The 16,016-nt window shown below is 30.1% G+C and overlaps 1 pseudogene; it reads right to left on the reverse strand.

Annotated features, from left to right (window-relative positions):
* Positions 1–657: 657 nt before the first annotated feature.
* On the reverse strand, positions 658–1,810 carry LOC107948096 (protein PELPK1-like; annotated as a pseudogene).
* Positions 1,811–16,016: the final 14,206 nt, after the last annotated feature.

Here is a 16,016-nt window from a genome sequence, read left to right on the forward strand (position 1 = left end):
GCTTCCATTCACTTTAATCTATAACGAAAATATTCTTTTCAAAGATTTTTAATTAAAACATGAGTTTTACATCAAGAAGGGTTTTCAATGAAAACACGGTTTTCGAAAACACCTCAATGTGACATGCCAAATTCGGCCGTAACGTTTGGGCCGGGTTTGGGGGGTTACAAAGTCGATCCCCGTTTTTCAAAAAAATGGTTTCGACAATAAGGACTAACATTGACCAATACGAGAAGTAAATGGATTGAAATTGACTAAAATAAAGTATAAGTACTAAATCCACAACTTATGCAAAGTACCACTTCTAGTAATAGAATTTGACCAATTTTTTTATGATTAAAGTAACTTTACTTTTGTAAAGTGAAATTTTAGTTACGGTGATGTCTTTTTCTTAGTAAGAATTGGGTTGTAGTTGGGTCGAACCCCCATAAGTGACCCATATGTCTTTTTGATCTTGGTAAATCTATCAATTTATTTGGATGATTTACCAATACTCACAACATACCAAATGACAAATAAGAAAGCCCAACATATAACTATAAATTTATTTAGAAAGTATACATGAAATATATAGATGCAAACAATAACATCACTCAAGCAAACGTTTATGATAACATGGTCTACAAGTGAATCATGAAATGAACACAAATCTGCTGGTCAAGAAACTCCCATAAAAAAGAATATCTAAAAACCATATGTTGAATATTGAGGGAAAACAAAAGTAGTATCATGATTCAAGCTTCCGGCATGGTAGGCAATTAGGCAACTCAGAACCATCCGGCAATTATGGTTTTGGTAACTCCAGAATTTTTAGTAATTCGGGAACTTTGGGCAATTCTGGCTCTGATAAATTAGATTTTTTCAATTCGGGAGTTTTGGGTAATTCTGGTTTCAATTCAGGCTTTGGTAATTCAGGAGCTTTGGGTAATTTTGGCTTAGGCACTTCAAGAACTTTAGGCAATTCAGGCATTGGTAACTTAGGAACTTTTGGTGATTCATGTTTTGGCAACTTAGGAACTTTGGGTAATTCTGGCTTGGGCATCTCAGGAACTTTAAGCAATTCAGGCTTTGGTAAATCAGGAACTTTTGGTAATTCGGGTTATGGCAACTCTAGCTTGGGCACCTCAGGAAGTTTGGGAAATTCTGACTTTGGTAACTCAGGAACTTTTAGTAATTCGGGTTTTGGCAACTTAGGAGCTTTAGGTAATTCTGGCTTGGACACCTCAGGAACTTTAGGCAATTCTGGCTTTGGTAACTCAGAAACTTTAAGTAATGGCAACTCAGGAGCTTTAGGTAATTCTAGCTTGGGCACCTCAGGAATTTTGGGTAATTCTAGCTTTGGTAACTCAAGAGCTTTTGATAATTCAGGTTTTGGCAATTCAGGAACTTTGGGTGATTCTAGCTTGGGCACCTTAGGAACTTTCGGCAATTCTTGTTTTGGTAATTCAGGAACTTTTGGTAATTTAGGTTTTAGTAGCTCAAGAGTTTTAGGTAATTCTGGTTTGGGCACCTTAGGAACTTTAAGTAATTCTATCTTTGGAAACTTTGGCAACTCCAGAACTTTAGGCAATTCAAGTTTTGGCAACTTTGGTATTTTAGGTATTTCAGGTTTTGAGATTTCTGGCAACTCGGGCTTTGGGAGTTCAACCTTTGGAAAGGACGGCATCTCAGGCAACTCTCGTTTAGGGATCTCTGGCATAGATGTCTCTAAAAGACGTCGGGCACCGACCAAGACTATGTTGCTGCTCATCAATGATAGTGTGAAAAGTAAAAACGATATCACAAAGAAAGGGAATCGAAGGGAAGCCATGGTTAAAAAAACCAGAAGCTAGATACCAAGAAGTGCTTCAAAATGGATATTTGAAATGTGCTTGTTTATGCAATTGCATGAGCTGATGACCCTTTTATAGGTATTGGGAAGTGAAGATTTTGTTAGGTCAACTTCTCACCTATTTATTACTGAAAACTATATCAGACTATGACATATATGATGATGATTGTCTAAAATATATAATTTGTTGTCACCAACTCAACGCCTTTGGCCTTTTTTATGAGTTGAATACTCGATTAATTTGTTTATATTATCATAATAAAATTAAACAAATTGGATTCAGTCTATAACAACTTAGTTTTAACTTTTAAGTTTATTTTCTTCAAACATGAAGCCTGGATTTCTATCTTAATGGCTCGCTCTTCAACAAAAACATAATAATATTTGTTAATTTTGGATATGATATAATGATAAAAAATAATATAAATTAATTTTAAAATATTATATAATACATGGACGTGATAAAATTTGTATAATACCTCAAATATAATCAAAATATAAAAAACTAACGATATAAATATACAAATTATAAAATAGAACATGCCACCCAGTGTGTGTTTTTTCTCTTTTTTGGTTTGTTGAACTACCAATTTGATTTTGCAACTGTGGTTATGTGTTTATGCTTGTTGTTAGGTTGAGCGAAGCTCGATTCGATTTGAAAAAATAAAAAAATTTTGAATTTTGAGTTAATCGAATTGAGTTATTCGGTTTTTTTTCGAGTCAACTTGAATAAGTAATTCAAGTTTCAAGTTCGAATGGAGTTAAATTTTACAATTTGAATAATCTAAATAACAGATTGGTGTAAATACCCATTTAGTCCTTGTCAATTTTAAAAATAAGAAATTTTATCTCTCTATTAACAAAAATTACAAAATAATTTTTAAAATTCAAAATATTTATAAAAATTCCAAAATTTATATTTCTTAAAAAGAATATAAATTTTTTTAAAAAAAATCTAAAGAATATATAAAGAAAATTAAAATTTTCTAAAATTTCTAAAATAATAATTTTGAGATTTAAATAAGCCAATTAATGATTCAAATGTATTGTATCTTTTTTTTTTTCTTCTTATTTTGCTTTGAAAAAGTTTTCAAAGACATATTGTTTCAAATTTATGTGCTCTAACATGAAATTAGTTATACTATAATAAGATTTTTGTAACACCCCAAACCCGGCCTAGACACTATAGCCGAATCCAAGAGTGTTCCATGGAAGGTTTTCAAAAACAGTGTTATTTTGATAAAGCTTTGCTTCGTCGTTTGATAAATCACCCAAGTTTAATGTCTATCACTGAAAGCGTTATTTAATTAATTCATTTTTTCAAAACATAATCTACAGCGGAAGTTTTTAGAAAACATTGTATCTTGGAAATCTAGTTTGTGTGTTCGGAGAATCCTTTATTTTTTTGTAAACCATGATTTTGGCCGAACGTGGCCATAAAAGTTTAAACACCTCCAAAACCCAAAATAAAAGTCAAATAGTCCAAATAGTCCAATTATTACGAACTTCCCGAAATAATCCTTAAATTAGATAAAAACCATAATCTTAAACAGGTTACGAACTTGTGGTAACTGTGAGGTTCCGTCACACTGATCCACCTAAGTTTGTGGATTACCTGAACAAAACAGATAAATAGATGTGAGTTTTCGTAAAGTCAATATGTAACCCAATAGAAATAGACATGCAATACATACAGAAATCTCATATATAGTTAGATACAGATTTGGACTTATGTCCATTTTAAATACAGATAACAGAATCAAATAAGCAGTATAGATACGCAGAATCCTACCCCCATCCTCTACACACCATCTCTAACCATCTCATCACACCATGTGGGGTTAAAAACGCTCACCCATCTCTACACACCATATAGTGTCGATGCGACACATTACAGAAAATATGCAGCCAAGTTGTCAGAATATAGGCGAAGTGTCGTCATACAGACCACTTCTTCCACATATACAAAACCCACCCTAGTCACAGATGCATAATACATATACAAAAATAACAGATGCAGTAATATCATGCATAACATGCTCATATACAGACAACATATGTATATACTTAAACAGAACAAATGTACATATATGTATCCTACACAATGCAGACTATCAGAATATCAGATCACATACATTAGGGTTTGGTTAGCCCTTACCAACCCTACAGTGGGCTCACAGTCGATCGGAATGAACCGTGCGATCCTAGGGAAAGTTTCAGAATTTTGGGCCCAAATTCCCAGATTGGTCTTGCCCGTGTAACCAACATGGCCTGGCCCAAAACCCACACGCCCGTGTGGCGCACGCGCCTAGTTGGCCTAGCCCATGTGGCTCACACGACCACACCCACACCACCACACGGCCGTGTCTTGCACACAGCAGCACCTTCGTTAGACACACGGCCGTGTCTCTCACATAGCCAACCACACAGCCAAGCACATGCCCGTGTGGCGTCGACAGAGAGCTTTTTCAGCTTTTGCCAAAACCCGATTTTCTGCGTTGTGGGTACACACCTGGTTCGTTTTTGATGTTGCAGCACTTCCGAGACCTCCGAAACCTAAAAAACAATATTCCAAAAACAAATTTAGTAATCAATTCACGAATACCCCAAAACTAAACCGAGCAAAACGCACTCACTTACTGCCAACAAACCCATTCACTCTCACAGATTAGACCGTCGAAGTGAAACTACTACTTCATTGTCTTCTCCTATGCAATAGATTCACAAAATTTCAACCTTCAGAAATCAAAAGCTAAAGGAATACAAACAAACCCCACTTACCTATTACACGAAAACCCAAGGGTTCGAAACACACAAGAGTAATGATTAGTGACAGAAACAAAAAAACGAAGAAAGGAGAGTTTAATTTTTCGTCAGAGAGCAGAGAAAAAGAAAAGAACAACAAAGGGAATTTCTTTTTGGGAAAAAGAAGAACGCCAGAAAATAACGGATTTTTAGGGAAAAAAAGAAAAAGAAAAAATTAATTTAATTTAATTTGAAAACAAAATCTCACAAAATTCCAACTCCCCACTAAGAATATAACCCAATCTACTAAGGATAAGGCTAGGATTAGAAAAATAACAAAATTTGCAAATATAGGACTTGAACCCAAGACCTCATACACACCCCCTAAAACACTTAACCACTAAAGCAAACACACATTTGTGTCAAGTATTTACAGATATAGAAATAATTTAAGCGAGGCATTACAATTTTAATTTGACATGTTTAATTTTTTTAATTTAACTCAAATAATTTCACTCAATTAGAATGGACTCGACTCAACTTGAATTTCATTTCACACGACTCAATTCGAAAAATTTTCAAATTTAGTTAGGATGATAACATATGAATCGTCAACTCAAATAACTCGAAATTTTTTCTCTCGATTTGGTTTAACTCAATTCAATCGAACATTCACTCTTACTTTTTGTTATTTCATTTAAAAGAAAAAGAAAGAAAAATCTAATGAGAGTTCAAGAAAAATCTAATGAGAGTTCTTTTAAAATCATAATTATGCCTAAAAACCCCAATGAGTCGCACACTAAGCATAGCAATTATATTAAATGACTATAGCTGTAGACACTCAATTTTTCCCGGTCCATTTCAGTATTTAAAATAATAAACCCAAAAAAAAAATGAAGTCCAAGTTCAGTCCAGAATTACAAATATAATTTGGCCTGATCGGAATGGCCCATTACTTGAAAAGATTTAAGGTCCATCTACAAGCTTGACTCATATGGAAATATAATCTTCAATGATATGCAATCTTAGATATGATACAATCTTAGATATGATTGCAATCTTAGATATGATATACAATCTTAGAAGATATGATTTTGTAATCTTGGAGATTTAATTTGTAGATATCCTTTAATCTTAACCGTTGATGTAATTGATCTGTACCGTTGGATTTGGGGAGGCTCAACTATAAATAGAGGCCTCTCCCTTCATTGTAAAGGGACTTGAGTTTTGGGAAGCAATAAGAATTCTTGAGAGCATTCACTCAAATTTCTCTCCCTCTTGCGTTCTTACTCTCTGTGGTTTGTTCTTATTTTATTCTTCGTCTATCTTAGTTTTTCAACCCTTTTTTATTTTAATTTCTTCATTTTTCAAATATGTATATTTTTCCTATCTTTTATACATTTGATTATGTATTTTATATATCATAATATTTAACCTTTTTATATAGTTTATTTTCAAATATATATTTTCTATGCATGTATATATATTATATAATCGTTTCATTATAAATATAAATTCTTTTACATATTTGATGTTTTATACATTATTTTTCTAAACCAATATATAATATATTTTTTATCTAATTATTATTCTTATAAATATATTTTTTATTATATATTATATTTTAAATTTATTATTAAATATCACATTTTTTTATATGCTCATTCTATTTATCAATTGTTTATATTATACATATATTTTTAAAACTTATGTTTTTATTATTATTATACAATATTTGTTTTTACTTTAGAATTAATGTATTATTGTTATGTTATGTATTTCATATGTTATGTAATATCTTAGACTTTTATAATTTACTTTCAAATGCATATTTTTATATATGTACATTGATATATTGTATTATATGCATCATTTCATTTATTAATCTATTCATGTGTACATTAAATTATTGGATTGTATATTTTATATTTTATGTAGATTCTGTTTATCCATTTGCTATGCATGTCATCTATTTTTACTCATACATATTTTACACATTAATATTTACCATATTTTTTATATTATTTAATGTTTTATTTATGATATTGTATATAATTAGTGCATTTATTATGCTTTCTTTTGGGTATATTCCTATTTGCTTAGCATGATTATTTTTATTATTCTATTTTACCCTCTATATAGTGATTGCATTTATATAAAGTGTTATAATACTTTGTAATATACGCTATTTGAATATCTATGTTTCTTAATATAGAATTGTTACTCTAAAAGGTCATTTAAAACAATATTTAAAAGTTTTATAAAAATAAAAAAGGCAATGCTTAGTATTTGAAACCTTCGAGAAAAGTAGTGCCCTAACCTATTGGGTTGCAACTTTTCTCGCTGAGTTCGAATAGTAAAGTACCCTTCTAAGTTTTTAAGATTTTCAAAATACGAGCAACTGTCATGGAATTTCAAAGCGTTGTGTCCTAACTTATTGGATGTGGCGATTTGTCGTTTCGAGATAGGGATTTCCAAAAGGTTAACTTAGTGTCAATGTTTTGATACGAGTGAACCCAAATTTTCAAAATCAAAGTATTTTAAAGAGGATTACATCTTAAAATTTTTTAAATTTCCGACATTAAAGACATTTGATAATCAATTAGGTACCAATTTTTGGGCGTTATAAGGGTGCTAATCCTTCCTCATATGTAACCGACTCCCGAACCCGTTCTTTTATTTCGTGGACCAAAACTAATGATTTTAAAACAAAATGTTTTAAAGGTGATCCAATCACACCTAAAAAGATTGGTGGCGACTCCCGTTTTCGTTTTTAAAATTGATTCTCATTTTCCAAAACTCGATTTGAAAATGGTTTCGACAATAGCACTAATAATCAACTCATCGCGTCGGATTATATCAAATGACTATGGCACAGATAAAATTTTGTTTGATATTCTTTGAATGTTACATGAATTAAAAAAAAATTAAAATTTTACTATTAGCATTTATATTATGTATAAGTTGCATATTTAAGCTATATATTTTAATTTGGTTAATTTTAGTATTGTACTTTTCGAATTTTGAAATTCTAATTCTTATTTAAACCATAACAATTAAATTCGTTATGTCGAATTCTGCTATTAGTCTTTTACTATGAGCAAGTTGTGGATTTAGTATTTATTTTTCAATTTGATTATTTTCAATTAATATAGTTTTATAATTTTATATTTTCAATAATGCCTCAAATGGTAGTCATATTAAATTCATTAACAAAAATAATGTGGCTTTTGTGTAAGTATTATGTGAAAATAGGAAATGGACATAGCATTAGAAATGTGATGCGATTAAAATATTACAACACATTAACATAAGTGACTAAAACGTAACATTTCAAACATAAATGACTAAAATATAACCTGAAGAAAACAAAAGTGGCTATTTTAATAATTTATCTTATAAATTAATAAATCACATAACTATTTCCAAAACCTCAACTAGTGAATTAGAAATAAAGACCATGAACAAGGTTGAAGTCATCTTAGAGGACAAAACTGCAAATCTATATGTGCTAGCCAACACTGAAACGGGCACTTCATTTTAGAAAATTCTTTTACTAGCATGATATATAATAGATTAATTATAACGTAGAATCAGATTAATATAATGGATGAATAATCATAAAAGCTTGGATGAAAATTAAAAAGAACTAGACAAAACCTATAGTCATGGCGTACACACATGTTGAGACTTAAGATCTACACATTGCAATTACGAATAATGAGATTCAAATCTAGATACTCAAATACCCAAGATCTCTGCCTTGATCAACAATGCCAAGCTCTTGTTGAATATCAATACCAACTTGTTGGAAAATATGTTTTGTTAATGTTTATTGTTGTACGAAGTTTAGCTTTTGTCTTTAGTTTTTGGATACTATGTTTAGTTTAAGAATTTTGTTAGTAGGGGAATAAATCTCACATCACTTAAGAACAAAAGGCAAAGGGTTATGAGTTTATATAAAATCTCATATCTTACTTTGCTTCGAAAAACAATGGTAGTGGGACCTTGGGTCTATATAATGATGACCTATTTTGTAAGTATTATTTACACCATTTGGTTTTTTCTAATTCCTTATTGTTTCTTATTTTGGAGTGTTGGGGAGGTGTAGCTAAATATTAGTTTAACAACATTGTGGTCGTGTGTATTCTACAATTGGCATTAGAGCTTGGTTAGAGGAGTAAAATTTTTGTCAGTATGCTTTGTGGTTGCAACATTTGTCTGATCTTCCACATAAAAAAAGAAATTATAGCTACTTGGAGATTGTCCTTAGCTGCTTAGTTATTGGTACTTAAGAGTGTCTGTTGTGACCCACATTTCTTTCTTGGGAACTACTAGGTGCATTGTTCATGAACTACTTTTACTATTTAGGTATTCAATTGTAAGAATCATCTGTTGATATGATGACGGGGCTGCAAGTTGTCGGCGGAATGAAGAAGCCTAATAACAACTATTATACATGGTTAACTTGCATAATGTCTTATATGCAAGGACAAGAACTTTGGGAGGTTGTCGACAGTAATGAAGTGATGCAACTGGAACCCGAGGATGCAAGCAGCATGCTAAGAAAATGGAAAATAAAATCCGGTAAGGCAATCAGGGGCAAAGCCAGAACAATTTTTTAGGGGGGCCGAATGAAATTTTAATTTTTATATAGTCTATGTCGAAACCTTTTTTTTTGAAAACGGAGTCGACATTGGTTTTGAAGATGAAAAACGAAAATTGGGAGTCGCCACCAATCTTTTTTGTTTAGGTGTAATCGGATCACCTAGAAATTTGGTTATTTTAATAAAACATTTTGATTTCCTAAAACAAAGATTATGGTCTACGAAATTTGAGAAAACTGGTTCGGGAGTCGGTTACGTACGAGGAAGGATTAGCACCCTCGTAACGCCCAAAATTGGTACCTAATTGATTAATTAATGTCTTAATGTTGAAATTTAAAAACTCGAAAAGAATTAAAAATACGATCCTCTCTTTTTTAATGTTGTTTTTTACGAAGAATTTGCTTGCGTAAATCGAAATTGATGTTAAAGACTTTCTTGTCTCGAAGTAATAAAATGCCACATCCAGTAAGTTTGAACACAATGTAGACACTCAATTTTGTCCGGGCCCAGAAATAAGTCCAAAAACAAAAATATAATAAACTCAAAAAAAAACCGAAGTCCAAGTTCAGTCCAGAATTACAAATATAATTTGGCCCGATCGGAATGGCCCATTACTTGAAAAGATTTAAGGTCCATCTACAAGCTTGACTCATATGGAAATATAATCTTCAATGATATGCAATTTTAGATATGATACAATATTAGATATGATTGCAATCTTAGATATGATATGCAATCTTAGAAGATATGATTTTGTAATCTTAGAGATTTAATTTGTAGATACCTTTTAATCTTAACCGTTGATGTAATTGATCTGTACCGTTGGATTTGGGGAGGCTCAACTATAAATTGAAGCCTCTCCCCTCATTGTAAAACAACTTGACTTCACTTGAGTTTTGGGAAGCAATAAGAATTCTTAAGAGCATTCACTCAAATTTCTCTCCCTCTTGCGTTCTTATTTTCTACAGTTTGTTCTTATTTATTCTTTGTTCATTTTCGTTTTCAACCTTTTTTTATTTTGATTTAATCCCTATTTCCTTGATTTTTAATTCTCTTTTATATTTTATTTTTTAATAATTTTAGTATTATACCAAACTATTTTTTTATTAAATTCTATATTATTCATTGTTTTAAAAAATATATTTCATTTAATTGAAAAAGTTTTTCTTAAATAAGGCAATGTTTGGTGTTTAGAAATTCAGGAAATAGTGCCCTAACATGCTGGGTTGCGATTTTTCGTTTGACTAAATAACCAAATATCCTTTTAATAAATTTTCAAAATCATGAGATAATTTTAGTTACGAGGATTTAAAACATCGTGTCCTAACATGCTGGATGTAATGTTTGTATACTTTTGGAACAAAGGAATCTCAAGTTTCAACTTTAAATTGTTCAAGTTTTAAAATCTTTTCAAATTTTCGACATTAGGACAATAAATAATCAATTCGGTACCAATTTTAGGCGTTACGAGGGTGCTAATCCTTCCTTGTGCATAACCGAATCCCGAACCTATTTTCTTGAATTTCTAGACCAAAATGTTTTATAAAGGTGATCCAATTACACCTAAAAAGGTTGGTGGCGACTCCCATTTTCATTTTTCAAAAAGTCGAACCCCGTTTTTCAAACCCCTTTAAAAAATGGTTTCGACACACAACATTTTAAAACCTCGAGAATAAGCTTGTCTTTTGATTTTCAAAATTCATGCGTTTTAATTTTAAAAGGATATTCGATTATTGGTTTAAACGAGAAAAATCGAAACCTAGTAAGTTAGGGCACGTTTTCTCGAATTTCCAAACACGAAATATTGTCCCCTTTTTTTAATGAAGAAAACATGAACATAATTTTAAAAAGGATATTTGATCATTTGGTCAAACAAAAAATCGAAACCCAGCATATTAGGGCACGATTTCTTGAATTTTCAAAATACAAAATATCGCCTTTATTAAAGAATTCCTTTTATGAATTTTGGTGAAAGTTGGTGTATCATTTAAAATGATGTATACTCGATTTGTTCAAGTATGCCTAAAACATAAATTTGCATTCAATAAGCAATGATGCAATATGAATTTAAAATGAACCAATAAAGCATAAAACTTATGATAATAATAGAAATAACAATAATATACATAGTAGTTCCATAATAATAATAATAATAATAATAATAATAGTAAAACATTAGATATACGAGTGACACGTATGATCTAATTTTTTTAAAATATAAAAAAAGGAATGAGTAAATTAGTGAAATAATAATGATAGAATATAACAGAGCAATAAACATATACAATCGGAATTTTTAAGTATGAAAGGGGGATGTAAATAAATAAACAAATAGATGATGATGGAATAATAATGGATAATAATAATAAATAATCATATAAAATAAAATGAACTTCGAAACATGCAAAAATGTATGTATAAAGAAATAAATAAGTGATAAAATAAATCATAGTGAGTAATAATAATAAAGAATTTGGGTTGTACAGTCTATGTCTTTATAATTTTTAAAGGATTAATGTAACAGCCTAATTTTCAGTGGTGTCCGGAATAGAGATTTGAGATCACTAAATCCGACGAGTGAGTAGAAAATTTAATAAATTAATACCTATGAGTCAAATGTGAATATAGAAGTATTTTTGAATTAGTGAATTTGGTGATTTAAAAGAATTAATTAGGTAAATTGAGTCAAGAATGAGGTATCGAGACCTCAACTTCATAAACCGAGTCATAAATATTTTTAGAAATATTTATGAAGTGTTAGTGAGGTAGTATTAAAATTTCGTCAGAAAATTTTGACGTTTGGGTGGTTAATTAAATAAAAATAACTAAATTGAAAAAGGTGTAAGAGTTGCTAAAAGGATTAAATAGCTCAATTGTCAAATGAGGAAGGACCTAAAGTGAAAATAAGCCCAAAGGAGATATTTTGAGCGGTAATAGCTAAGAAAAATTCAGGAAAAGGGTGAAAGAAGGGCAAAATTGGAAAATTATCAAAATTAGCTAATTAAAAATGGGACCAAATTGGAATATCTACAATTCTCTTCATTTTTTCTTCATTCTTATCAGAAAAAATGCCATAGGAGGGGTTCTATAACCTTTTATTCCATAATTTTTGCACCAAGTGAGTTAATCCTTACCTTTTTCTTATAATTTTTGTGTTTTTAAGACTTTTACAACTAGGTCCTACTATTAAATTCATTAGTGTTTGATTTCATGGATGAAATTGAAAGTCATCATGGTTGATTTCTGTAAGTTTATGATGAAATAGCATGAAATTTAAGCTTTAATTTGTTTATGAGATGATTTTATTAGGTAATTTCAATAGAAATTGATTTTTAGGACCTAATTGTGAAAATGTTTGAAATTAAAGTCTAGTGCTGAAATTCTGATTTCCAAAGGTTATAAAGTAATTTAAAGTGATAGAATAAAGTGTTAATTGAGAAAAATCAGCTCAATTGAGAGGCTAATTGAGTAGGGACGAAATTATTATTTATTAAAAGTTTAGGGGAAAATGGTAATAAACATCTTGCACTGAAACAGTTTTGAACAGCAGCAGTAAGCTAACTTTGAAAAATCACCATAAATTTTAGAAATCGAATTAGAAGATGAACAAAATATGGAATTAAATCTTATTGAGTCTAGTTTCTCATAGAAGAAAAGTTGTAAGCAATGGAATTGTAAATCATGAGATATAATAAATTTTGTAAGACAAGGTCAGAATGAATTTGGGTTCCCCTGTTCTTACTTTGAAAAATCATAAAAAATTTAATAAAAATAATTATGGGTTTAAATTTATATTTTTAGAATCCTGAATTAGTCTATTTTCAATAGAAACAAACGGGAACATTATTCAAATCCTGTACAAGGAGATAATTAATTTTTAGTGAAGAAGGTTCGGAACTATCAGACAGCAGAACAGGGGTGAATTTAAAGAATAAACTGTACTTATTGGTTAAACCAAAAATTATTAAAATTTTATGGTAAGAAGATACGTGAGTCTAGTTTCAAGGAAAATTAGTGGATCTTAATTTGGAGTTCTGTAGCTCAAGAAAAAAATAATTTAGTGACTATGACACGGATGGATAGCTTGAATATTCACATAAGTAAATAGTGAAAATTATGGATAATGTTACTTACAAGTGTGTTATTTATACTAAGGATATGGATGGAGAGGAGGAGGAGGAAAATATACATATATATATATGAATGGCTTGTGTATAAATTGATCACATGCCCGGTTATAATCGATAAATGTTGAATTAGAAAAGATATAATGTTTTATTTGGAATATTTATTATGAAATTATGATTATCGCTATAATACAAAAATCGAACTTGTGAGTTTATATAAATAAATTTTAGTGACCATTTGTTAATATTATTAAATTTCAATATTATTTTATGAATGGTGATTAATATTTATGTATGTTAATTGTTGAAAATAAGTAAATTATGTACAAAAGTTATGAAACTGAATTGAGTATTTCGGAGGAACGAAACGCAGGAAATGAGTACGATCTTTCAGTGAAAAAGATGAATTGACGGTAAATTACCCAAGTAAACCGAGATTCAGCATTTGTTCCGAATTCTCGTGTTTGCTTTCCATTTAGCTCTTACGAGATTTCGTTAACTTATATGAGTTTCAGTTAACCCTTTTGGGGTTTCAGTTCAGCTCTGATGAGCTTCAGTTAGCCTTCGGGCTTCCGTTTAGCACTTGTGTGCTTCAGTTAGCCTTCAGGTTTCCATTTAGCACTTGTGTACTTCAGTTAGCCTTCGAGCTTCCGTTTAGCACTTATGTGCTTCAGCTAGACTTCGAGCTTCAGATCACAATGTACTCAAATCTGTAAGCCGTTCCTTGAATGGACAAGTTGGTAAGTCGTAAATGTAACATGTGGAAAAAGAAATGTAAGTAATGTTATCATTATTATTATTGAGCTCAATTATGTGATTTCGTTATTTAGAGATTGTGTTTGACAAGATATGTTAGTAAATTATGAGTATGTGAATCAAAGTGACAGAATTTAAATACCTAATGAGGTTGAGCTCATTCACATGAATTTTTCATTTGAAATTGTGATTGACAGGAAGAAACAGTGAATTGCATGCTTATGAATGGTTACACATAATTATCTGAAAAACAAGAAAAATGACGGTTATTGATATATGGAGACATGAGACATTGATATATGAATGTGGAATATGTTTGATAAATGTGTTCATTCATAATTATGGAATTATGTACCTCACGTGTGCTATTTGCATAAAGATGATATTTCAAATACTTTGGTGAATAAAGCTTAACTATGGAATAGTATGAAATCGAGACAAGTTGTTATGAAAATATATTTAAATTATCTGTAAGTGTTTCATACTTCTCGGTAATGCCTCGTACTCTATTCCGGTGACGGATACGAGTAGGGGGTGTTACAATTAAATCAATTTTTTATAATTTTAGGGGGGCCAAAGTGCAATTTTATCTTTACTAATTTAAAATTTTAAAAAAGTTAAAGGGCCCAAATGGCAATTTTTATTTTAAGGGGGCCGAGGCCCATGCCAGTCCCTGCTAGAGTCACCTCTGAAGGCAATGTTTGCCTTAAAGACACTGATTGAGGAGGATGTTTGAACGGAGCATTCATGAAAGGGGAGGTTTGAACAACCGCAACAATAATAAAAAAAGCCATACCCCACGTTGCTTAAAAAAACAAGAATAGTGAGATCTCATGTCTATAGAAAGACCTATGTTGTAAGTATTATTTCTATCAAACTAAATATTGAATTTCTATGTGGTTTCTTCTAATATTCTTTTTGTATCTTATTTTGGAGTATTGGGAAGTGTAGCTAAATATCAGTTTAGCAATACCGTGGTTGTAAGTGTTCTACATAATTCGCATATTAATTTATGTCAAGAGTTAATTTGTGTATGTCATTTTGCTTTGATATGTACTTAAATAATTTTTTATTTCAAGTGAAATATAAATTTATGTTAAGATCAAAGACTTATTTAGATAAAAATTAAAAGCTGAAAAAGATTTTTTTTTTTTTTTGTATATTGTTCATATTTATTATACAATTCATATTTATTTTATAGTCTATATGTTTGGAGTTTGTATCTGTCCCTCTTAAAAATGATAAATTGACACTTTCTAAACAATCTTTTATCATATTAGGTTGATAAGCAATTAATTTACTCATATTATCATAGTATATTAACAAATTGGACCCCCTACAACCCTAGCATTCGTTTAACAAATTTGCTATTTTTTATTTGTTGAACTATTTACCAAATGATGAAACTTAGAAGACAATTAAACTATTAAAGTTTGTTTACTCACAATGGACATAAGAAATGAATTAGTATTCCAAAATTAAATTATTTAAAATAATCATTTTAATGCCTTATTTAATTTTGGAATGAATTTTTTGTGTTTAATGTATCATAATTTAAAATTAAATTAAATTAATTATTTAACACAAGTAAAACAATAATTTTAATGTATTATTATTTTTATATAAATAACATTTTTTTTATATTATACGATAAAAACCACCCTAAACGATTTTTTAAAAGCCACGTGGAAATTATATGACTAATATACATTATATATGATAAACATTGATTTAATGATTACATCATTCGTTCGTTAATGATTTAATATCTCGATGATTTAAATCATTAAAAATGGTCAACTACCGGATGTTGCAATAAAAGATGATGCTTGTAATAAGACAAGGATATTAATCACAATAGATGAAATGGGATGGGTAGGGGAATGCTAGATATTTTCTTTAATGAAATCTTCGCATTTAAAAAAAAATTCATACCAAATCCTAAATAAA

This window comes from Gossypium hirsutum, chromosome A04 (assembly GCF_007990345.1).
Source record: "Gossypium hirsutum isolate 1008001.06 chromosome A04, Gossypium_hirsutum_v2.1, whole genome shotgun sequence".
In the NCBI taxonomy this organism is placed as follows: Eukaryota; Viridiplantae; Streptophyta; class Magnoliopsida; order Malvales; family Malvaceae; genus Gossypium; species Gossypium hirsutum.